The sequence below is a fragment of the Ursus maritimus genome, unplaced genomic scaffold (genome assembly GCF_017311325.1).
Source record: "Ursus maritimus isolate PB19 unplaced genomic scaffold, ASM1731132v1 scaffold_32, whole genome shotgun sequence".
Classification (NCBI taxonomy): domain Eukaryota; kingdom Metazoa; phylum Chordata; class Mammalia; order Carnivora; family Ursidae; genus Ursus; species Ursus maritimus.
Window position 1 is genome coordinate 6,166,754 of NW_024425786.1, and position 24,922 is coordinate 6,191,675.

The 24,922-nt window shown below is 39.5% G+C and overlaps 1 protein-coding gene across 1 annotated transcript in view; it reads right to left on the bottom strand.

Moving 5' to 3' along the window:
* The window catches only part of RERE (arginine-glutamic acid dipeptide repeats), a 409,222-nt gene that overhangs the window by 306,896 nt on the left and 77,404 nt on the right, over positions 1-24,922 (bottom strand). The window lies entirely within an intron of this gene.

The following is a 24,922-nucleotide window of genomic DNA, read 5'->3' on the forward strand; positions in this document are numbered from 1 at the left end:
CAAATGCTTCTTTTACAATCTCTCTAGAATAGGGCAGATCCTTTTAATGTGAGATTTTCCTGACATTCCAATTGTAGCAGGCCTTGAACAAACAGAGACGCATTAAAAGCTGACCTGGTTCTATTATCTTTTATTGAAAGCCTAACAAAGATCAGACATGAGTCCAGTGCTATTTACATTTTTTGGTGCATTAATCACTTTTATACTCAAGGGCTTTAGAAAAATTCAGTAGATTTTTTTTTTTTTTTTTTTAATGACAATAACCACAGGATGTAACCATAGCTGTATTGGTCGTTTCTCAGGAAGGTCAGAAAAGCTTTAAAAACAGGAAGTCTGTGCTATAAGGTTGAAAAATGTTTGTTTTAAGAGTCTAAGGCTTTATGGTTGCAGTTTGAAGTCAGGTGTTATGGAGGACTAAAGTTTATTCTTTCCAGCCAATGATTAATGTCCCTGGGGAAAGGCCAAAAAGGTGCCTCAACAACTAGAAAAGCACATTATCCTAAAATAAGACTTGTTATGAAATCTGAACTATAAATCTTCCTAGCTATCCTTCAACATTAAAGAGGAGCTAATTTAGTAAGTATAGTAGGAGGAACAGTTTATCTCTTGTGATCATTTATAAAGGCTGAAGAAAAACCATAGTAACCAGTGCTAAAACAGCCACATAGAAACAGCCACATAGAAAATTAGCAGCTGGATTAAGATTGATACTTGCCATTTTATACATGTTTTCTATTGATCACCTCATTCGTCACCATTACACTAAATTAAACAGAAATCAAATACAGTAACAACAATCTTTCATGAATGCAAATTTTGCAAAGAAACCAAACCAATGCAGATTAACTTAAAAAAGCTTTTTTATTCCCAACAAAACGATTGATTTCTACTTTTAAAAAGGGACGTAATTTGGGCGCCTCAATAGCTCAGTCGGTTAAGCATCTGGCTCTTGACTGAGGCTCAGGTCATGATTTCAGGATCCTGGGATAGAGCCCGGCAATGGGCTCTGCACTCAGCTGGGGAGTCTGCTTGAGATCTCTCTGTCCCTCTCTCTCTGCCTGTGCCCCTCCCACCACTCACAGACTATCTCTCTCTTTTAATTAAAAAAAAAAAAAAGCACATAATTTTTTAAAATTCTACTAGAGTGCAAAAGAAATTCATAACATATCCAACATGAAAGATGTATTATTTAGAAAAATTCAGTTTCATGACTCTATTCTTTATTTAGCCTTTGCTTAAACAGGCAATCAAAAACAAAGGCTTTGTCATTTGTGGGCTCCCAATTTATATGGAACTAAATGTTATATTATGAAGAATTTAAGGAAAAAAATCCAAATATTATAATGCATATCTTATCAATTTAAAATCCATCTGGATTCTATTTTTTTTTTAAGATTTTATTTATTCATTTAAGAGAGAGAGAGAACACAAGCAGGGGGGAGAGACAGAGGGAGAGGGAGAAGCAGACTCCCTGCTGAGCTGGGAGCCCGACATGGGGCTCAATACCAGGACCCAGAAATCATGACCTGAGCCAAAGACAGATGCTTAACCTGCTGAGCCACCCAGGCGCCCCTCCATTTGGATTCTAAAGGGCATTTCTTGGAAAATCATAATATCAAGATAATATGCTTTAAAAATATGGACACAGGGATGCCTGAATGGCTCAGTCATTTAAGCGTCTGCCTTCAGCTCCAGCCATGATTCCAGCCCACATAAGGCTCCTTGCTCAGCAAGGAGCCTGCTTCTCCCTTTGCCTGCTGCTCCCCCTTGCTTGTGCTCTTTCTCTCTGTATCTCTCTCTCTGACAAATAAGTAAAATCTTATAAAATAAAATAAAATAAAATAAAATAAAATAAAATAAAATAAAATAAAATAAATAAATTTAAAAATAAAATAAAATAAAAACACAAAGGGCTATTACCACAAAAATCCCCATTTATCCCAACATGCGCCAAGAAGGAAAACAAGGTGGTTTTCCATTTGATGTTCATAGCTGCCTTAAAATTTTTTAATGTTTACCTCCACAATATTCCTACAAGGGTTTGAACTACCTTCATTTAACATATGGGAGTAAAATGACATTCCCTAGGTATCCTACTTATCTTTTAAAAGGCATCATTCTAACAACAACTAACCTTAAAAGGGTCCTACTGGTGTTCAATTTAGTGTACACTGCATAACAGCCAGGCTCCTTTCCTGGAAATTGGAAGACAATAAAACAACGCCTTCAAAATTTTAAGGAAAATTAGTATCTAGCCAAATATTCTATACCCAAACGACTAATCAGGTGTAAGTATAAAATAAAGACATTTAATACATTCAACCTCAAACTATTTACTTTCCATGCACAGTCTTTCAGGAAATTACTCAACAAATGAAGGAGGGAACCGAACAAAAATCTGTGAAAAATTATCTCCAAGGAGATGCTCAGAGTGACATGCAAGGGAAGACCCCTTCCAGTAGTGAGGTGGCACGTCTAAACATTAAACCGAGACAAAAGGTTCCAGAATGGATACCACCAAAAATGCTTTATAGCATCCTTACCATTTTCCATCACATTGAAAGGTGCTTTATTTAGTTCTGTTGGAAAATGAGAGGCTGATTTAGAGATATGAACACACAGAACTAAAGAAAGAAATAAACACAAGACAGAGAAAGAATTATCAACTCCAGGAAAGAAACTGAAGAAGTCATACAAGAAAAGGAATTAAATTATAGCACCACAGGTGCATCAGCTACAAGAGTATATGCACTGGCATAATAAAAGAAAGAGCTGATATTGATTTAATCACTAAATGTGATATAACTACATTGGGAAGATGGAGGAAAAAGCAGATGATATAAAAAAGCTAAATCCTCATCTCCCATCAGGCCAAGTCAGCAAAATAATGCCTAAAATAGAAAACAAAAACATAAGCAAGTTCTTTATCCATAATGAGGCAACAAAAGAAACAGTCTAAAAAGTTAAAACAGTGCCGGGCTGGCTCAGTCGGAAGGGCATGCAACTCTTAATCTTGGGGTTGTGAGTTCAAGCCCCATGTTGGGTATAGAGATTACTTAAATAAAAACTTAAAAAAAAAAAAAAAAAACACTTAAAACAGGTTGTCTCTGGGGAATGGGACCCAAGGATGGAAGGGACAAATAAGAAAACTATTTTAAAATAAATAAATAAACTTTGCAACACATTTGATTCTTTTTCTCTTTTTTTAAAGATTTTTATTTATTTGAGAAAGAGAGGGCATGAGTGCGGGGTGGTGGAGGGAAGGTAAAAGGCAGAGGGATAAGCAGACTCCCCGCTGACCATGGAGCCCAACATGGGGCTGGATCCCAGGACCCTGAGATCATGACCTGAGCCAAAGTCAGACACTTAACTGACTGAGCCACCCAAGCGCCCTACAACATTTGATTCTTTAAGTCCATGTATGTATAGTACCTAGATAAAGTTAAAGTAAATATTAACAATATTGCTGAAAGAACCTAACTACTTCTTTTGAGAAATTCACTGACACATACCATTAGCGTTTTATGGTGTGCTTTGATTACCTGGTGAACTGAGTTGTAAATTTCAGAACTTCAAATTAAAAAAAAGAAAGAAACCTAACCGAAGGAACGGTCAATCATTTTAAGGCACAGGCACCAGAGCTAAAATCTCTTTTCTTCAGAGAAAGTTATACTACATTTTGCCACCTGCTGGCAAGATTCTTGAAATTTTGCCACTCCATAATAATAATCTCAAATTTTTAAAAAGGAAAAAGGGGGAAAAAAACAATCACAAGAAACTTTAAAAAAAGATACAACAACCAAATTCAATCCCAATAACTTTACTTCATAAATGAGAAACGTTATCACTAAAGTAACAGCTTTTTTAAAATGCTATAAAAGCAAAAGTACAGATATATTATTATCCAGCTTCAAAGAACTGAACATGATCATCTAAACAATGTTCGGCATTTTATCCATTTGTTTACCCAAAGTTATATTCCATAATTGGCAAATTGTTTTTTAAAAAAGAGAATATGATGGATCAAATAAAGGGGAATCAAACGCGTTCCAAATACCAGTTAGAGGCAGAATCTGCAAGCTTATCGTTAGGCTAACAATGGCAGTTTTCAGCGTCTCCCAAATGCCATGCCTGGTCTTTGATTGAGAATACACGCTGCTGAATTTTAATGCCATTGTTTTGTCAACAGAGTGCTTGCATCCACTTCACAGGTTCATTAATAATCCTCTAAGAAGACCTAAATTAAAGTTTGGCAAGCAGTTTCTCATGAAACGAAAATTTGTTTCTGGTTTGTTAGAACTAAATGTGCCAAGTGGCAAATTAAGATGTGGGAACATACTTTTAAAGGTTATGCTTTGAAAGTATTCAATGACTCAAACAGGGGTATCATTGGGCAGCAACAAAACAAATACTAGGATACCTATTTCGTTTACAATCTGTTAGGTTTCAGGTGGATAATTTTACGATAACCACCAAGAACTAGTAGGGTAAACTTTGAAAGAAGACAGACATACACTCCCTAGATCTCCATTAGAGAACTGGAAGGAAACCAGAATGGATCCCAGTTCCAGCATTAAAAGCAACAGAAAAAGAGTCCAGTAATTCCCAGAGAACCTGCCATTGTGCGACTACATTGTGTATGTTTAGTGTCCGTGGGAATGCTGACGTGTGCACTGCAAGTGGTGACTAAAGAGTCAATTAAGTGGTGGGAAAGGGCTTACAGCAAAAATTTAAACTAAAAATAATCCATTTACAGGAGAGCAGTACAAGAAAAGCTGGCTAAACTATAATCCAAGTCTGTATTCCTAGCTTCAATAGTAAACACAGCTGTTAAGAGTGGCTAGCACACAAGTCCATTAAGTGCACGTAACTTCAAGTTAAAAACACCTGTTTCAGCAATGGTATCCTTGTCACAGCCTCCATTGCTCTGCTCAGAGAGAGTGTGAGAGTGAGAAAAAGATCAGGTATGACACATGAAAGACAGAGAACAGTCAACGGACCTTAGGGAACATTGGACCTTTGCAGGAATTCCTAAAATTTTAAATTCTAAAGCTGTTAGATTTCTAGAACTTTATAAATTCTCTCAAGAAATAAGGTCAGATGAGAATGTAGTCTCTCCCCCTGCTGTTTCTACTCCTCACTAGCTGAGGCAGTATGCCTGGTTCCACTCGGAAGAGTGTCAAAATTCAGAAAAATTAAGCAAACCAGACAGGCAAAGGCAGAAATGTTGTACAGTTCATGAGGGAAAAAGCAATGGTGCAAACCAATGATCTCTGACCTGTAACAAAGCACTAGTCACTGAAACTTTTTTCAGTTCTGGGAATAAAACTGTTTCATTTCACCAATAGTGAAGTTTAGGCCTATGTATTTTTCCAGGTAATTTTAAGTGATGCAATCCTCACCTGGTGCCAGGCAGCACCAGTCCATCCTAACCCCCTAGCTTCTCCTAGGGGAGAATTGTCTTTGGACAATTTACCCTAGTAGACAAGGGCACCAGCACTGAAGTCAGGTGGCCGGGTTGCCCCTGTTTCAGATTTATTAACAGAGTAACCTTGGGAAGCCTCCATATGTTCCCCTGTAAAATTCATATTTTCATATGAATTCATAATAGTACCTAATACATAAGGTTATCCCCTGTAAAATTCATATTTTCATATGATTCATAATAGTACCTAATACATAAGGTTATCACAGTGATGAGATGAAACAGCTTGAAGTAAAGCCCTACACGGAGTGCTGGGCCCACAGTCAGTGCTGGGGATTATTAGCATTGTGATCATGGACGCTATCTTGGACTCACTGTAAGAACGTGGTTAAAACAGTGAGCCTGGGCCTAAACCACCCTATCAGTCAGGTTAACAATTCATTATCTGTTTACAAAGCACAGTACCAGGCAGGGCATCAACATTTTGCTTTTCATTCTTATTACCACCACCACTGCATTATTTACACAAACAGAGGAAGACGGTGTCTGGACAGATACTCAGCTGGGTCTGGCAAGCAGAACATCTTTCACAACAGACAGGGGCTGTCTCAGCAGCCAGACCCTTCCCTTGCCTCCACCTTCCCCTGCACTACTCATCTCCACAGAAAAGAGTGCAGTGGAGACACACAGTGACCACGTATATCAAAATGCTTTGGTCCAAGCACTCTGGCCACAGATTTTGATGCAGCAATCCATCACTAAAAGATCCTTTTTGTTCTCAATTTATGTCCTTAAAGTATTATTAAATATCCAAAGGGGCCCACGGTGTTAGAGACAAAAGGAATAGGGAGGTGGGGAGGGAGGATAGATGTATTTCCAACAGGCACCCCACTATATGTTTACCAAAGCAAAACTAATAAACTTACTGAAAAACACCAATTTATATAACATAAACATAGAACACAAATGATGGAAACATGCTACTTAATTCAAATTAGAGAAAAGACATGTCTATCAAAGAAAGGGTTTCTATAGAGAGAATCACAAGCACTGTATTAAATGTTTCCTCCTTCCAATTTTCTCTGGACTAGTAAAAGTAAGCCTATCGACAGTTAGTGGATTAAAAACATTTTTCAAAACACCTGAAATAAAAATTTTTCTTTTGCAGGAAGTACATTTAATTGGCCAAACAATAAGAGTTGGGTTTTTTTAAAGATTTTATTTATTTGTCGGAGAGAGCGAACACACGCACGCACAAGCGGAGGGAGCAGTAGGTAGAGAGAGAAGTAGGCTCTCTGCTGAGCAAGCAGCCTGATGTGGGACTCCATCCGATGACCCTGGGACCATGACCTGAGCCGAGGGCAGACGCCCAACCAACTGAGCCACCCAGGTGTCCCAAGAGTTTGTTTGTTTTTTTTAATCAGATCATTTTATTTCCAGTAAGCAATCTCCACCCCTACATACTTTCATATAGAGATGTTGCTTTTTTTTTCTATTTATAGTACTAGGTACATACTCACGGATTGATCAGTTGGTTGAAGATAACCCAGTCTTGCTGAGGCATGGAAAGTAGGGGATAGAACAGGAAGAAGGGAACTGGAGACCGGTGAATGTGCACAGAAAAGCACTTTCTTTTCTGGTCAATAGCTTGCCCAGAGAAAAAAAAATGCATTTGAAAATTTCCAAAAGACCTTTCTCCAAGAGCAGACTATTACTAATCTAATTCTTTAAAAGCAAATAAAAAGTAAAATAGTAATTAATCTTGGTTTTATAAATCTTCCTCATTTCAAAGTCCATCCTACATACCTGCTAGATAAATGAGTTCCAAGTTTATGCAGGTTTCTACACATTTAAGCTTTCTCGTTCAGACTCATTCCTTTCAGACGCATTGATTTTGAAGTGCGTCCACCTCCAGAGAGTGCAGAGCACTCTTCTCAATGCCACCTCTCTACCCTCCCACATAATTCTGCTGCAATTCTCAGATTTAAAATTACTTTCTCATGTATTGGTCTCACTGTTACATGGAGCTACTTCAGGGCACAAAGCATGTTTTATTCATTTTTGTATTTCCAGTTTCCTAAATAATTTTTTCACTCATTAAGAGAAGCTTACTGAGGGGCTCCTGGGTGGCACAGTCATTAAGCGTCTGCCTTAGGCTCAGGGCGTGCGTGATCCCAGTGTTCTGGGATCGAGCCCCACATCGGGCTCCTCTGCTGGGAGCCTGCATCTTCCTCTCCCACTCCCCCTGCTTGTGTTCTCTCTCTCTCACTGGCTGTCTCTCTCTGTCAAATAAATAAATAAAATCGTTAAAAAAAAAAAAAAGAAGCAGCTTACTGAGCCTACTGTGTGTCAGATGCTATATTCATTCAACCAAAATGTACTGAACAGACACTGTTCTAATAAACATTTGGAACACATCTGTGAACAAAGTGGCCTCATGGATCTTACATTCTGCAGGAGGAAACAAATAATAACCAACAGATACAAGACATACATTATAAAGTATATCCAAAGGCAGTAAGTGCTAAGGAAAAATAAAAAGTAGATCAAGATAAGGAGGCTTGAGAGTGTGCCAGGAGGAGGCCCCTGGGTGGCCCAGGCATTAAGCGTCTGCCTTTGGCTCCGGTCTGGGTCCCTGGATCCAGGGATAGCGCACCGCGTACGGCTCCCTGCTTGGTGGGAAGCCTGCTTCTCCCTCTCCCTCTGCTGCTCCCCATTCTTATGCTTGTGTGCTCTCTCTTGTTCTCTGTCAAATAAATAAATGAAATCTTAAAAAAGAGAGAGAGAGAGCGAGCATGCCAGGGGCAGAGCACCAGCTGCAGTATTAAAATGGGTGGTCAAGGCAAGGACTCATGAAGAAATGACATTTGAGAAACCCCTTCATGAGGTGAAGAAGTTAGCCAAGAGCATAAAGTAGAGCTCTAGAAAAGGGCATTCCAGGCAGAGGAGGCACCAGAAGAAAGGCTAGTGGTTTAGTAGTCTTTCAGGAACAGCAGTAAAAGGCCAGAAGAGCTGGAATGGGAGGGGTGGGAGACACTAGTAACCAGATCAGAGAGGGCCTCATAGGCCATTATATTTATTATTATATTTATTTATTTATTTATTTTAGAGTGAGAATGGGGGGAAGGGACAGAGGGAGAAAGAGAATCTCAAGCAGGCTCCACACTCAGCACGCAGCCCAACACAGGACTCGATCCCAGGACCCCGAGATCGTGACCTGAGCCAAAACCAAGAGTTGGACGCTTAACTGACTGAGCCGCCCAGGCACCCCAGACACAACCTTCTTTGAAGATCGCTGCCCTATGCTGTCACAGCTTGGATGGTTATCACTGTATTCTCACAACAGCTGGGAGCACTGCAGAGGGCATACGTCCCTAAGCTCCTCAACACAGCCTGGGACTTTCTCTGCATGCCTTACAGAAGATCCTTGGATATGGGACAGCTGAACCAGAAGGGGGTTTGGTTTTTGTTTCTCCCCACTCAGGAGTTTCTTAAAACCCGTTCTGGTAGGAAAGTCCCTGCCTTCTGCTGGAAGAGCTGCCGGCCTCTATTAAAATTTTAATTATATTCTGGCAAATATATTGCCCTTTCTGACTGCTTGAACACATGAAATTGGTCTCTCAGTGCTAGTTAATATCAAAACTCAAAACTAAATCATCTTATTGATGTAAAACTCTCATCTGTCTTAACAGCCATACATGGAGCTGGATAGTCACCTACTACTAATGTTCATAAATAGCTCTGTTTCTCATATTGAGTAATTTATTTTTAGAAGTACATTTTTTGTAAATATAATTTTTTTTAAGTAAGTTCTAGGCCCAATGTGAGGCTTGAACTCATAACACCAAGATGAAGAATTGCATGCTCTACCAACTGAGCCAGCCAGCCAGGCACCCCGTAAATGTATTTTTTTAAGATTTTATTTTTAAGTAATCTCTACACCCAATATGGGGTTCAAACTCACAACCCTGAGACCGAGAGTTGCAAGCTCTACTGACTGAGCCAGCCAGGCGCCCCCTATAAATGTAATTTTTATTGCTTTGCTTCTATTGCATTTATTTTTTACGGTTACCTTCTAATTATGACAAGTGACACAGGCTTTTTAATTTTAGTAGTGATATGAAGTTTCATTTTAAAACAAACGTGTCAGGGACGCTTGGGTGGCTCAGATGGTTAAGCATCTGCCTTTGGCTCCGGTCATGATCCCGGCGTCCTGGGATGGAGCACCGCGTCTGGCTCCCTGCTTGGCGGGGAGCCTGCTTCTCCCTCTCCAGCTCCTCCCCGCTTATGTTCCCTCTCTCACTGTCTCTCTCTGTCGAATAAATAAATAAAATCTTGGGGCACCTGGGTGGCTCAGTCGTTAAGCGTCTGCCTTCGGCTCAGGGTGTGATCCCAGAGTCCTGGGATTGAACCCTGCATTGGGCTCCCTGCTCCGCTGGGAGCCTGCTTCTTCCTCTCCCACCCCCTCTGCTTGTGTTCCCTCTCTCGCTGGCTGTGTCTGTCAAATAAATAAGTAAAATCTTAAAAAAAAATTTTTTTTTATTCTAAAATGTTTAATACCATGCCAGTGGTTGTACAGAACAAGCAGAAGTCATGAGGTCGTACAGAGTGAATGACTGATGTTGAGGGAACAATGTTGCAGTGAGAAGCTCTAAAATACAGGCACCACGAGAAACACATCACCATCTTATTCTCCATCTACACCCCTAAACACTCAGACTAGCGCACCATGCTCCACAAACAGTTGTTGAATAAGTGAAAGTGGTGGAGCCAGAACTGCAACCTGTATGTATCTCTCTGGCTCTCAGATTCACTTCCTTCCTATCCTTTTTAAAACCAGTCAGTCTCAGTCTTGGCTGCCAAAAGCAGTGGAGTGCTTTTAAAATTTATAAAGTTCCTCAGGTGATTCTAATGTGCAACCACGGGTGCACACCACTGCATCAGACAGCATCACCTTCCTAATTAAACAAGCACTCACCGTCCAGAGCAATGTGTTATGCTGGGGCAAGTATAGTCCCTAGAGCCAGGCAACTTAAGCTAGTTTAAAGCCCTAAGAACAACTGAAACTTGAAAGACTGAGAAGCAATTAGCTAAACTATACAGTCTAGGAAGAGGGAATAGCAGGTGCAAAGGCCCAGAGATAAGAGACTATATGATAAATTCAAAAATTCACATTGTTCCTAGCTCTCCCACCTATGGTTACCAACTGTCCCAGTTTCCCAGGACTGAGAAGGTTCCTATCAAAACAATGGACCTTCCCATTTTAAAACCAGGAAAGTCCCAGGGACAAAGAGGTCATCCTATCGCTCTACTCTGAGAAAAAAACTGCTAATACCTCCACTCTTCTTGAGAGTGACTGAAATGAAACAAATTCCACAATTCAGTATGGAAATAAAAAAAAATCTCTCAAAAAGACTATTTCATACTTCCTACCTTCAGGGACATAGTACTGCCAAAAATGCAAATGGCCAGTATTTGCATACATTTGCCCGTTATTTGGAACACAGTAGTTTTTATTACAATTGAGCTATTTAAAATAAAACATGAAACCTCCTACAATTATAGAGGGTACCCTACTAGATAACAAAGTATAGCAAATGGGAGACTTGCTATAAAATTTACTCTTTTTTACCCTCTTTCTTAAAAACTACCAAAAGCAAGTCTTCATCATGAACACAAACTATACACAGGCATAGCCAGAAGCACATGGATGGGGACTGGGTAGGCCACAGGACTGATCCACCTGGCTTGTCTCTCAACATCCCCGTACACACTGCAGGATGAAATAAAACCCTGGGGAAAGGGACAGCTTGAGCCAATTGTTGCTTTGATTAAGAAGCCAGAATGCTCAGCATAGCCCCAGGACAAGTAGAGTCCTCCACCCTCATTCTTCAAGCCTTCTAGTAAAGACTAGACTTCCATCAGGCAAGAAGTTAAAACCTCTAGTCCATCAACCAATCTGTGGTCCAGGAAAGAGCTAGTACCGGAAAGTCTTGATTGATCTGGATCAAGCAGTAGTCGCTGGTCTAGGAATCTGGCTAGCCTCAGATATGAAGACACAGACATATCAGACTTAGATGGATTTAGTCAACTTCACTTCCCAACACTCACCCTGTCCCTTCCTTGGAGACTACAGTAATGTCCAGATCATGACAAGATGTTAGCATGAGCTTGCCTTGCTATGAAATTAAATGACAGAAAGGCAGCAGTCAGAGAATAAGCTGAGAACCTTTGCCCTCGGGAAATCTTCAAAAACCATCCTTATTTCAACCAAGAGCTCCACACAATGGCAGAGAAAAGGGTATTTCTGTTAAAGGCCTTGCCAAAGGGCAATTGGTAAAAATCTCCATTTAAAAAAAATACTTAACATGATTTAAAAACTACATCTCAAGCCAATATTCAACATCATCATGAATGTTAAATATTACAGGAATCTTGAATAAAGCAAGGTTGTACACTACTGCTGTTTTTATTTAACAATATTTTTAGAAGTTCCAGTTAATTAAGACAAGATAAAAAAATAAGAAATTTTTTAAAAAGAGGGGTGCCTCAGTGGCTCAGTCAGTTACGCATCTATCTGCCTTCGCCTTGGGTCATGATCCCAGGGTCCTGGGACTGGGGCCGGCATCGGGCTCCCTGCTCAGTGGGGGCATCGGGATCCCTGCTCAGTGCGGAGCCTGCTTCTCCCTCTCCCTGTTCCTGCTCTCTCTCATCCTCTCTCATGTGTGCAAAAAAAAAAGAGAAATGTTTAAAAAAGGAGAATTATTTGTAAACAATATGATTGCTTAACTGGGAACAATTTATGAGAGTAAACTGGAAAAGTATTAGAACTAACACCAGTTTGGGGTGCCTGGGTTGCTCATTCGGATGAGCAGCCGACTCTTGATTTCAGCTCAGGTCACAACCTCAGGGTCGTGAGATCCAGCCCCGAGTTGGGCTCTGTGCTCAGCTCAGAGTCTGCTTGCCCCTCTTTTTCCCCCTCTACACTCAAGTGTGTGTGCTCTCTCCCTAAAATAAACAAATGAACAGAATTTAAAAAAAAAAACCTAGTAAGAGTTTAGTAATGTTTTCATGCAGTAAGTATCAGTTGTTTTTCTAAATACTAACAGTCTATTAGAAATAGTGGGTGGTTCACAATACAAATAAAATGAAGAATAAATTTAAGAGAGGGGAGCCTGGGTGGTTCAGTTGGTTAAGCATCAGCCTTTCAGCTCAGGTCATGATCCCAGTGTCCCAGGATAGAGACCCCATGAGAAAGCCTGTTTCTCCCTCTCCCTCTGTCCTTCCTTCCCACTCCTGCTTGTTCTCTCTCTCAAATAAATAAATAAAATCTTTAAAAATAAATAAATAAATAAATTTAAGAGAAAACACAAAAGATGGATTTAAGACGATATTGCTGTATTTGTCTTATAAAAATAAATTATATATATGTACACCAACCTTTATTGAGGGCTTGAATAAATAGAAAAATACAATGTTCCTACAAGAAAGTAAGCCTTACTCCTCAAATTAAAACTATTTCCATCAAAATCTCAGTACGTTTTTATTTCATTTGTTTGTTTTTGGAGGTTGCAGGAGGTTGGCACAGGCAAATGACAAAATGATTTTAAGTTCTCGGGAGTTCAGCTTTGGCTGCCCGCGCTGGATATCCTCAGTAAGAGCAGCCCTTGTTCCACATCCCTTTGGATGGTGGCTCTCTGCCTCTCAACTTTTCTGTCACCCTGTCAGCCTTCAATGAGAACTCCAGGCTACTAATCTGTTCCTTTCGTCCCAAACTTTCACTCTGGGCATAGAAAAAAGAATTTCATTTTCATTCTACTGCTCCTCCCTTATCCCTCAATTTCCTTTGTTCCTGCCTCACATCCACCCTTAAAACCTTCAGGGCTAAATCTGGGTTAGGAGGCATCCCATGGCAGTAATAGAGGACTCACGCTCAGGAGTCAGCCCACCTGGATTCAAATTCTGACCTACTGCCTACTCACTGTGTAAGTTGAGGCAAGTTACTTAATTTTTCCAAGCCTCCGTTTCCACACCTATAAGTAATAATAGTACCTAAGTCAGAGTTGTATCAAGGGTTAAATAAGCTAATACAAATAAAATCTTGACACCTAATAAGCACTAAAAATATCAGCTCCTACCTAGGGGCTGCTGGGCACGGACAAAACCATCTGAACGTACAGACTGGAAATACTAGGGATTTATGTCTTCCAGTCTCAGCGGCCTTCAGCACTGCTCTGTTGAAGATCTCTATTCCACAATCGTTGCCCCTCTTCTGCCCACCACTGTTAAATCTGAGTATTCCTCAGGGAACCTATAAACAGACTTCATACACCATACACTAACTCGAAGCAATTCCCCCTTCCAATGTTTTCAACTCCTGCTTACATAAATGATAATTACCAAATCTCTAGACACAACCTCCCTCTGGAGCTTCAGGTATACATATCCAAACTGCCTATGGTGGGCCCCTCCCTGAAGGTGCAACATGTGCCTCAAACTAGACATGTTCCACACACCTTCTCCTCCTTGCAGATTTTCAGTGTCAGTTAACAGCACCACCACCCACTCAAGCAAAACAATCTTACTCCTCCCGTCTCTTCATAGCCAACTGGTTACTAAGAATTACCAGTTCTGCATTTTAAACATCTCTCATCTCCTCTTCAGAACCACTACTACTACCTCAGTTCAGAATCTCATGATCTCCCTAGCTGGTTGTGTTACTTTCCTAGGGCTTCCCTAACAAGCACCACAAATGGAGCAGCCTACGATAGAAATTTACTGTCCCACAGTTCTACAGGCCAGAAGTCTGAGATCAAGGTATCCACAGGGTTGGTTCCTTCTGAGGGCTGTGAAGAAAAAATGTCCCAGGCCTCTCTACTTGGCTTGTTTGTTGATGGACATTTTTTCCCTGTGTTTCTTCATATTGTTTTCCCTCTATGTGTGTGTCTCTCTGTCCAAATTTCCCCCTTTAATATGGCCGCCAGTCATACTGGATTAGGGCCTACTCTAATGACCTCATCTTAACTAACTGCACTGCAATGACCCTATTTCCAAATAAGGTCTGTGAAAATGAGTTTAAAAAAACAACCCTCACTTAAAATGAAGAGGGAGCTCTCAGGCACATACAGCTCATTGCAGCATGCATAGCCAACAGGAAGAAGGAAGATCTCTCCTCGTCCTAGCAACAACACACTAACCATCACTTGCAGTCAATAAGAAATCATCATAATCAAACTCTTATTCCTCTCCAATGAACTTCTGTTCAAAACAACACTCCCCAATTTCCTCCTAAAACCTAAAAAAAAGTTGTCCTTCCTTTGTCTCTTCAAACCTGCCTATGTTTTTGCCACAGTTTTGCTTATTCCAAGTTGCAATTCCTCTACTATTCCTGAACAAATTCATGTTGCTAATAAAGTAACTGGCTATTTTATTTTTTAGGGGTCACATTCTGACATATAGAGTTAGGACTTCAACATATGAGTTTGCGAAGGACACAATTCAACCCATAACACTGGTCTTTCCACCTCTACCTTTGCTCACCTGGTCCTGCACCCATCTTCCCCTTGACTATGAAAGTAATCTTTTTGAGATTCAATCCAGATAAATGTCCTTTCCCGGCTAAAATCCACATTCGCTGTTTTTCATCCAAACTGAATGATAATGATGATGATACAAGTATTTACTGAGTGCTAACTACGTGCTTGGTCCTGTTCTAAGTACTTTACATACACAACACTATTCCTACAGGATGGGTACTATTATTACCTCCATTTTATAAATGAACAAACCAAGCAACAAAGCTATCAGATAACATCTGTTCAATAAAGCCACACAGTTAAGTTTCAAATCCAGGATTCAAACTCAGACTCTGGACCCTAAAAATAAAAAGCAACTTGAAAAGAAAATTCAATTTACTAGTCAATATAGGCATCCCCTTTTAAACCTTTACCTACCTATCACAAATAACCCACTGCACAATCCAATTAGAACTGGCATTAGAGGAAGAGGGTGCTCAGAGGGACTGCTGATCTGCCAGAACACAGCTGTCATGTCCTAAATGCCTCACAAACATCAAAGCAGCCAGCCATTACCAAAATAAGGGGTTGGAATAGGAAGTAAGAGTGAGGAGGCAGAGAAGGCTAAAACTGCAGAATGACAACAGAGAAGGAAAAAAATCTAACAACTCAGCCAGAATATACCTTCAGGTTAGAAATAAGGATGAATAAACAGTGTCTTTCACAGTGTCTGAAAGAGCTTTTACTAAGAAAAAATGAGTAGAGATCTTCCTTGATTCATGATGGGTTTACATCCCAAAAATCCCATTATACATTGAAAATATCATAAGTCAAAAATGCATTTATTACAGCTAGCCTACTGAACATCATGGCTTAGTCTCACCTACCATAAATGTGCTCAGAACACTTACATTACGACCACGGCTGGGCAAAATCATCTAACACGAAGCTTATTATTATAATGAAGTGTTGCCTAGCTCATGTAGTTTACTGAATACCGTACTGAAAGTGAAAAACAATGGGTGTATGGGTACAGAATGGCTGAGAGGGGATCGATGTTTTACCCTTGTGGTCACGCTCCCGACAGGGCGCTGCAGCCGCCCAGCAGCATCAGGAGAGAGCATCATACCACTAGTCCGGGGAAAGACCAAAATCCAAACTTCAAAACATAGTTTCTACGGAACGCATAACACTTTCACACCATCATAAAGTGGAAAAATCATTATTATGTCAAACCATTGTAAGTTGAGAACTGTCTGTAATTAGACTGAATGACTATGGTTCGGTATAAAATATACAAATACAGGTTTTTTTTCTCTAACTAGAACATAGGAGCAATCCCAGAAGTTATTCATAGGAGCTTTAGAAAGGAAAAATATAAACTTGGAAACAGAACAGTATTTTTAAGTGCTAAGCATTTTTTTCCTTAAATCTGTTTTAGGATACTCTCTGACAAGGCCTTTAAGGGTTCACTGTTGATTAAACCATTTTCACGGCCTAATGAGTTTGAGCCCTATTAATTCAGACTGTGTTGTGTACATTGATTCTTATCATAGCAAGAATCAGCAGAAGCAACAGCTCTTCAATTAACCAACCGCTCACAATGTTAAGTAGGAAAAAACGTATGCTGTGAAATAGATAGTGACCAAGCACTATTTAGTGCCAAAAAAAGCTGACGAATGGGCTGTATTTTTTAAGTTTAAGCAGAAGGAAACTAATCCCTACTGTACAGAAGAACAGTTTGCTTCTTTCAATATTTCAGATAAAAAAACTGTAATGCTAAGAAAAGATCAAAATTAGAGACAACCTACTTTCCAGCTCTGAATTACCATCATTAGATTGCACAAATCATCAGGTAGGAACAGAATACACCAAAATAGAAATCACAAGCTGAAACAGCCTTGAAGGCACTTCTTTCCTTTAAATGAGGCCTTTATATTAATCCATGCAGCTCCTGTGTATTCTAGCCTTTTGACAATGTGTAAATCAAAGATTTTGTTCCATAACTCTTGGCAATTTTCCACATTTAAGATGTGATGAAGAAAACCAACCTTTTTTAAAGATTTTATTTTTAAGTAATCTCTACACCCAACGTGGGGCTTGAACTCACAAACCTGAGATCAAGAGTCGCTTGTTCCACCAACTGAGCCAGCCAGGCGCCCCAAGAACACCAACATTATTTTTTTTTAAGATTTTATTTATTTATTTGAGATAGAAGAGAGAGAGATTGCAAGCAAGAGAGCAGGAGCAGGGGAGCAGAGGGAGAGGGAGATGCAGGCTCCCTGCCGAGCAGGGCTCAATCCCAGGACCCCAGATCATGACCCGAGTCAAAGGCAGATGCTTAACTGACTGAGCCACCCCCAACATTTTTTTAAGATCTTTTTATTTATTTATTTAGAGGGGGGGGACAAGAGGGAGAGAGAGTCTTAAGCAGACACTGCGCTGACCTGGAGCCCAAAATGGGGCTTGATCCCTGAGATCATGATGTGAGCCAAAATCAAGATTCAGACACTTAATATGACTGAGCCACCCAGGCACCCCAGAAAACCAACTTTAATCTTCTGTATGACTAGACCCAACTTTAAAGTTACCACTAAAAATGACATCATTGGGGCACCTGGGTGGCTCAGTCCGCTAAGCAAACTGTTTGCCTTCAGCTCACGTCATGATCTCAGGGTCCTGGGATCGAGCCCTGCATCAGGCTCCCGGCTCAGCAGAGAGCCTGCTTCTCCCTCTCCCTCTGCTGCTCCCCCTGCTTGTGCTCTCTGTCTCTGTCAAATAAATAAATTTTTTTTAATTTTAAATAAATAAAAATAAAAATGACATTTATATCTCCTATCATATTAAGAAACCCATTTATTTTATTTTTGATGGTAGCAAAAGCAACCCTGGATATGTGCATGAATTAAAGTTGTCAATAAATAACCACTTCCCTGTACTTCCTTCTTTGGGTTATTAGCTCAGGGGTCAGCAAAATATGGGTCAAGGGTGAAATACAGCCACGGCTTTTGCATGGCCCATAAGTAAAAGAAAAGCTTATATAGTATTTTAAATGGTTTGGGGGGGGAAATAAATCAAAAAGAATACTTCATAACACCTGAGAATTAAATGACATTCAAATTTCAGTGTCCATAAATAAGTTTTATTGGCAACAGTCACACCATTCATTTACATACTGCCTTTGGCCATGTTTGTGCTACAAAGGCAAGGTTGAGGAGTTGCAACAGAGACCAGTGCCCACAAAGCCCAAAATATTTACTATCTGGCCATCTTAAGAAAGAGCTTGCCTAATCCTATTCTAGACATTGTCAAAGACTTACATAACATGTCATTAGGGAGCAATGGACAGCAACAGGACCACAAGGGGTATGATCGGTGAAAGGAAATACGCTCTAATGGGCAAATCTGGAACTGGAAAGTAAATTCCTGCAAGCATTGACTGACAAAATCTCCATTTCATGAAATATCCCATATCTGAAGTTGCTAATAACCATAACGTGATTCTCTTAATAACCAAAAGCATATATCCACAAAAAGTAAGACATTTAGACATTTCAAGACATCCTATAATCAGGCTTGAGAAAATTTTTCTCTAGAGTAAAAGGAGCTATTCGCATGAAGGAGAACAAAAATAGGAACAAAATCAACAAAATGGAGAAAGAGGTAAAATGGGGAAATGGGGAAATCGAGGGAAACAAAACAATGGATTTGGGTACACTGGGATAAAAAGAGGGAAAATAGTAACTAAAATTTGCTCCAGAGGATAGAAGTGGGGTATTGTTCACAGGGAAGTTTTCAAAAGTGTGAGAAACTGAGTGGTATGTATTGTTACAATACATAAATTGAAAGGATTAAACTTAAATGGAATGTAAATCTTAGGTTAAAGAAAATTTCTCTTACATATTTCAAAATACCAAGAGACTCTGGCAATGTACATTAAAACACACACACACACACACACACACACACACACACACACACTGAGTAATACTATCTATACCAAAGTAACGTTTCGTCATTTGCTAGAACTAAAACAAACAAGTTTGAGAATTAAGTTGATGTCTCTGAAATCCTTTGTAAAATCAGGATTTAGTTGCTTTCTCTACTTATTATAGCTGCTTAAAAAATTTACTTTCTAGGGGTACCTGGCTAGCTCAGTTGGTAGAGCCCATTACTCTTCATCTCGGGGTCATGAGTTAAAGCCCCGCATTGGGCCTGGAACCTACTTTAAAAAAAAATTTTTTTTTTTACTTTCTATTTTTAGATACAGTGTAAAAGAATACTCAAACTCAAAACTTCCTCCTCCTCCCAAAATAAACCTCTCTGTAATTAACTCAGTTTTTTTCTTAAAACCAAAGTTCTTTGTTTTACCTACATACCGTTATCAATTACGAATTTTTAAAACACACAATTTTAAGGGAAAGCTCAGATGTGTGTTATATTTTATACACATGAGTAGATATTTTATATTATTCTCTGTGATTAGGATCGAAAAAAGATATGTACACAGGTGGTACTGGAGGTGAAGCCAACACCCAATACCAATAATCAAAGCTCATACACAATATTCATGGCTGGTTCCCAACTGTGCTTCAGTTCTAACGTTACTAAAAAATGTGGGGAACACTTACTGTTTATCATTAAAGTAATTCCTGACCTGTTTCTTTCCAAAGAAGAAATAAGTCAAAATAATAAAAGTTTTTTCCACCCTGAGATCGAAAGTTATGGGGAGATAAATAACTAGACAAAACAAGAAGAAGATACTTTGTTGGTATCCACAATCCAGTGTGAACACACACTGGAAACCGGATCCCCATGTTTCTTAAATCTGCACCATTTGCACTTACATAAGGCCTTTCAACCAAAAATTCTGAAGTGCTTTAACAAACACATTCATATCAACCACGAAATTATCCTAGATCAGATAAAGAAAATGAAAACCTTTCAAAAAGTACACTTTTGTTTAAGGTCGTTCTAATAGGTCCAAATTAAAACAAAAAGCTCAAAATCCCAAATGTCCAACCGTCACATTTAACCTCTGGACATACCAATTTCCACACCATAATAACACCAGAAAATTCAGTCACAAAAATTGTTTCCTAAATTTCTAATTAATAGTTTAAAATCTCAGGGAGCCTGGGTGGTTCAGTCAGTTAGGCACCTGCCTTCAGCTCAGGCCATGGTCCCAGGATCCTGAGATGAAGCCACGCTTTGGGTGGCCTGCTCAGGGACAAGTCTCCTTCTCCCTCTCCCTCTGCCACTCCCCCCTGCCTGTGCTCTCACTCTCTCTCTCAAATGAATACATTTTTTTTTAAATCTTTTTAAAAATTGTTTCAAATCCCAAACCTAAAATTCTTGGAGATTTATTAGTTTCTAGGCCTTTGTAATCCCCACTTTTTGCTTTATAAAAGAGAAAAAAATTTTAAAGGACCCAAAATCTCCTTGGACTACAAAGTACAAAATAGTTCTTTCCAAATCCCATTTGATGACTTACGTGTAAATGAGTCAAAAACATACAGATTAGATTTCTGTGTACATAAGTTTAAAAATTAGAGGGAAAAAAATGATTGGCACAATATGCTTTGGGTTTTGCTGAACGTAAACATTTAAAAGTTTTGAAAAGTTGAACACTGATATAGCTATTCACCAACCAAGCATCCAGTTTCAACTTTCCCACTTCGAAGGGCTATATAAAAATGTGTCCTGCCTGAATCAGGCTCTTCCTGATTGTCTGAATTCTCCAACAGAGGGGACATTTACTTCCTACCCCAAAATATTTGAAAACACAAGATATACCATTCCTTTTGCTCGATGTTCCACAAATGCCTAAAAAGCAAACTGAATTCAATTTAGTTGGATCAATAAGACAATTTCAGGTTTTCTAAGCCAATATGTTTTAAACCAAGCATGGATACTCCCTAAGGCCAACAATTATGGTATATTAACTAAGCAACCTTTCTAAGCCAAACCACAGCATTTCTTTCCAAAACTCACATTCTACTAAATTGATACTCTGTGCAGTGGGGAAACAGTTCGCAATGCAGACTGGTTCTCCAAAGCAAAACTTAAATACCAGAAACATGAACATGCTGAGTTACACTGCCCTCTAGAGTCTCCTTCGGGTATTCTCTTTAGTCTGAAATAATTAAATTCTAATTTTAAGACCCTTCTAATTAAGCAAGCCTTCAGTATTCTAATACTGCAGACTGACCATTTTTTAAATGGACTGATAAGAGTCATTCTAAGTCTTAGAATATTTCAATTACCTACCATTTTTAAAGGTCAGCAGTACTTCCCAAAGGACAGGAAACCACCCAAACAGAATTTTATATTTGCATCTTTTTAATTAAGATTTTTTTTTTTAATTTATGTATTTGACAGAGACAGCCAGTGAGAGAGGGAGCACAAGCAGCGGGAGTGGGAGAGGAAGAAGCAGGGTCCTAGCGGAGGAGCCTGACGTGGGGCTCGATCCTAGAACACTGGGATCATGCCCTGAGCGGAAGACAGACGCTTTAACTATATTTGCATCTTTTTAAGTTTTAAATGACTCAAATTGCAGAGATCTCTGAAACAAAGATGACTTGTAGCATATGTTAATTGACCGAGGTGGCCAGGCATTCTCTCTAGCAAAACACCAAGTTCATACATTTGACCAAACATACAAACATTGGCCCCATATAGCTACAGTGCTCCCCAGGGCTACTTCTCAGCTTGCATCTGTCCTCTCAGCTCCAGCAGTTCCTGACTTTTCTCTAGCCAGGCAACCAAAGTCCTAAAGGGATCTTAAGGAGCTAATGACAAGCCATAGCAACCAAGACCTGTGTTAACTGCAAAGCACAAACACCAATACCTACTTTTCCTAAGCAAGCAATAAGCAACTTGCCAAGGACTCAAAGTAAATTAAAACCATCTCTCTAACCTAGTAACTCCATAGGCACCTACAACACACCATAACTTGAGATTGCTTATTATTCTTTATCTTTATGAACTTATTAAAAGACATGTTTTACCATTCGCCACGGATGGTATAGCTTGCCTCAGCTATTATAGTGACCGGGTTTGTTTGTTTTAACTTGTTTTAATCTAGATTCACATAAGACAATAAAGTCTCAACCCTGTTCAAATCTTGTTTAGAGAAAAAAAAAATCTGTATCTCTTCGACACCAAAAAAGCAGGTCTCAACAAAGAAACCAAAACTAAGATGCAATGTTCCACAACGAAATATCTATTATTACTTATGAAAGCAAGCTAATAAAAGTGATCTTGGGGCTCTAATCCAGTAAATAAAAACAGGAGCGTCTTCTGAAGCATAAAAGGGAAAACAGTATTTCTATACTCTAGAACAGGGGCTATCAAGCTAGGACCCAGGAATCAAGCGCATGCCGCCTGTTTTTATAAATAAAGTTTTAATAGAACACAGCCTTGCCCATTTGTTTACATAGAGCTAATAGCTGACTGCTTGCTTGCTACGAGGGCAGAGCTGAATGTTTGCTACAGAGACCAAAACGGCTTGCAAAGGCTAAAATATTTACTATCTGCCAATTCCTGCTCTAGAACAAAGATTCCCAGGCTTCTCCAGAGATTCAGAAGCATGCCATAAACACAAGTACAGGAGGGGTGCTGGTGTGAAGAGAAAAAAGGCATTACAGCTGCTATCCAGTCTGTACTAAAAATTAAGGAAATTACATGATGGGAACATGTGGGAAGAAGGAACTGACAGATGCAGCTGATTCATCCCACATAATGGTTCATACAGATTAGGCTTTCCAAAAGACTAAATGAAGAGCTCTACAGTTTCCTTTTAGGTACTTTAAAATATTCTAAAAGGAATAAATGGGGAAAATAAAAATTTCTACATACAATTTTACTCACAGCCATGCTACAGTAAGAGCTCACTTCTGAAGTGGGTTGATATTCATATCAAAGAGAATATTTCAAGTGACCTGAGATAACTATGACAATAAGTATCATTATAACCAGATCCCAAAATGAATTTGAAGTAAATATCAAGGACTTAAATCAGTGAAGTACTAAAATAAAGATTATTTTCCACAACCTACAATATGAAATATAATTAATCCCCATGAAGGTAACTATATGTAAATACAGAAAAACAGTATGAAGATGATCTGGTCAAGAGAGCCAGATTCTAATCTAGGTATGAACTCTGTATAATCTTAGAAAAGTCATTTGAGGGGCGCCTGGGTGGCGCAGTCGTTAAGCGTCTGCCTTCGGCTCAGGGCGTGATCCTGGCGTTCTGGGATTGAGCCCCACATCAGGCTCCTCCGCTAGGAGCCTGCTTCTTCTTCTCCCGCTCCCCCTGCTTGTGTTCCCTCTCTCGCTGGCTGTCTCTCTCTGTCAAATAAATAAATAAAATCTTTAAAAAAAAAAAAAGAAAGAAAAGTCATTTGCCCTTGTTAAATTTCAGTATTCTCATCTGTAAAATGAGATGATTGGGCTAAATCAGTGGGTCTCAACCATTAGCATTCAACAGAACCACCCAAAGAGATTTGTTTAAACAAAGATTGCGGGGCATCAGACTTCCAGATTTAGTTTCTGATCCATAGAGCTTGGAAGTCATCACTCCAATCTTCAGAGCAAGAAAAAAAGAACCCTAAAATCAATCACTTTTCTTAGATCCATCAGAGAATTTAGATCAAGGGTAAACCACCACCCCAAAATGTGGAGAGAAAAGAAAATACTGGGAATCACAGCTGAGATCAGCTTTACCTGAAGCAAAACTACAAGAGCCAGTAATTGGTAAGAACACTTGAATGGTAATTTCAACAAATTTCCAAAGACTTAAGGCCTCACTTGAGAGTTAAAAACTCCTGGAGGTCCAGACTTAGGGAGACCCAGATATAAGTTTTACCTTCAGGAGCCCCACCACGTTCTCACATGAAGATCAGAGAAAAATCCCTTAGTGTTTTTGGGGCGGGGAGTGGATAACCATTTTGAAATAGCTCAAAGCATCCTCCATAAGGAAATCCTGCCATCTAAGGGCAACTGCTTTGTCAGAGCCTATCTGACCCAAGGAAAATAGAATTAGTCAACTCCAGCCCCCTCTTGCCTTCCTCTCTCACAGAAGGGGCATGGGGGAAGGGGTGTGGAGGAAGAGGCTAAGAAACTTCTGAAGATCACAGCCCAGGGACTTAGGCCCACTAAAAAACAAATTTTAATATAAGATTATAAAATGTTCCTCCTCCCTAGTGCCTTATCACCAAATCAACAGGGCTCCTGTATAAATAACAGTGGATTACAACTAAGAGCTGCAAAACAGATCCTATTTAAGAAGGAATTCTTAGGGAAACCCAAAGACAACATGAAGGAAAAAAGGAAAAAAAAAAAAAAAAAACAAGAAAACTGCAGTAAGCTGAAGCACCTGGCACCTACAGCAAACATTAAACACAGTGTGGCTGTTTCTTACAAAGCCAAGCGTACAGGGTGCCTGGGTGGCTCAATCAGTTAAGCATCTGCCTTCAGGTCCTGGGATCGAGGCCCACATTGGGCTCCCTGCTCAGCGGGGAGCCTGCTTCTCCCTCTCCCTCTGCTGCTCCCCCTGCTTGTGCTCTCTTGCTCTGTCAAATAAATAAATAAAATCTTAAAAAAAAAAAAAAGTCAAACATACATCATTTTACCACACAATCCCACAATTTCAAATGTAAGTATTTACCCAATTGATTTGAAAACATGCTCACACAAAAACCTGCAACACAAATATTTATAGCAGCTTTACTGATAATTACCAAAAAGAGGAAGCAACCAAAATGTCCTGCAATTGGTAAATCGATAAGCAAACTGTGGTGCATCCATATACTGGAATGTTATTCAGCAAGAAAAAGTAATGAGTTATCAACACACACACACACACACACACACACACACACACAGAAAAACGTTAAGTGCACGTTGCTAAGTGAAAGAAGCCATTCTGAAAAGGATATACACTGTATGATACCAACTATAGGATATTCTGGAAAAG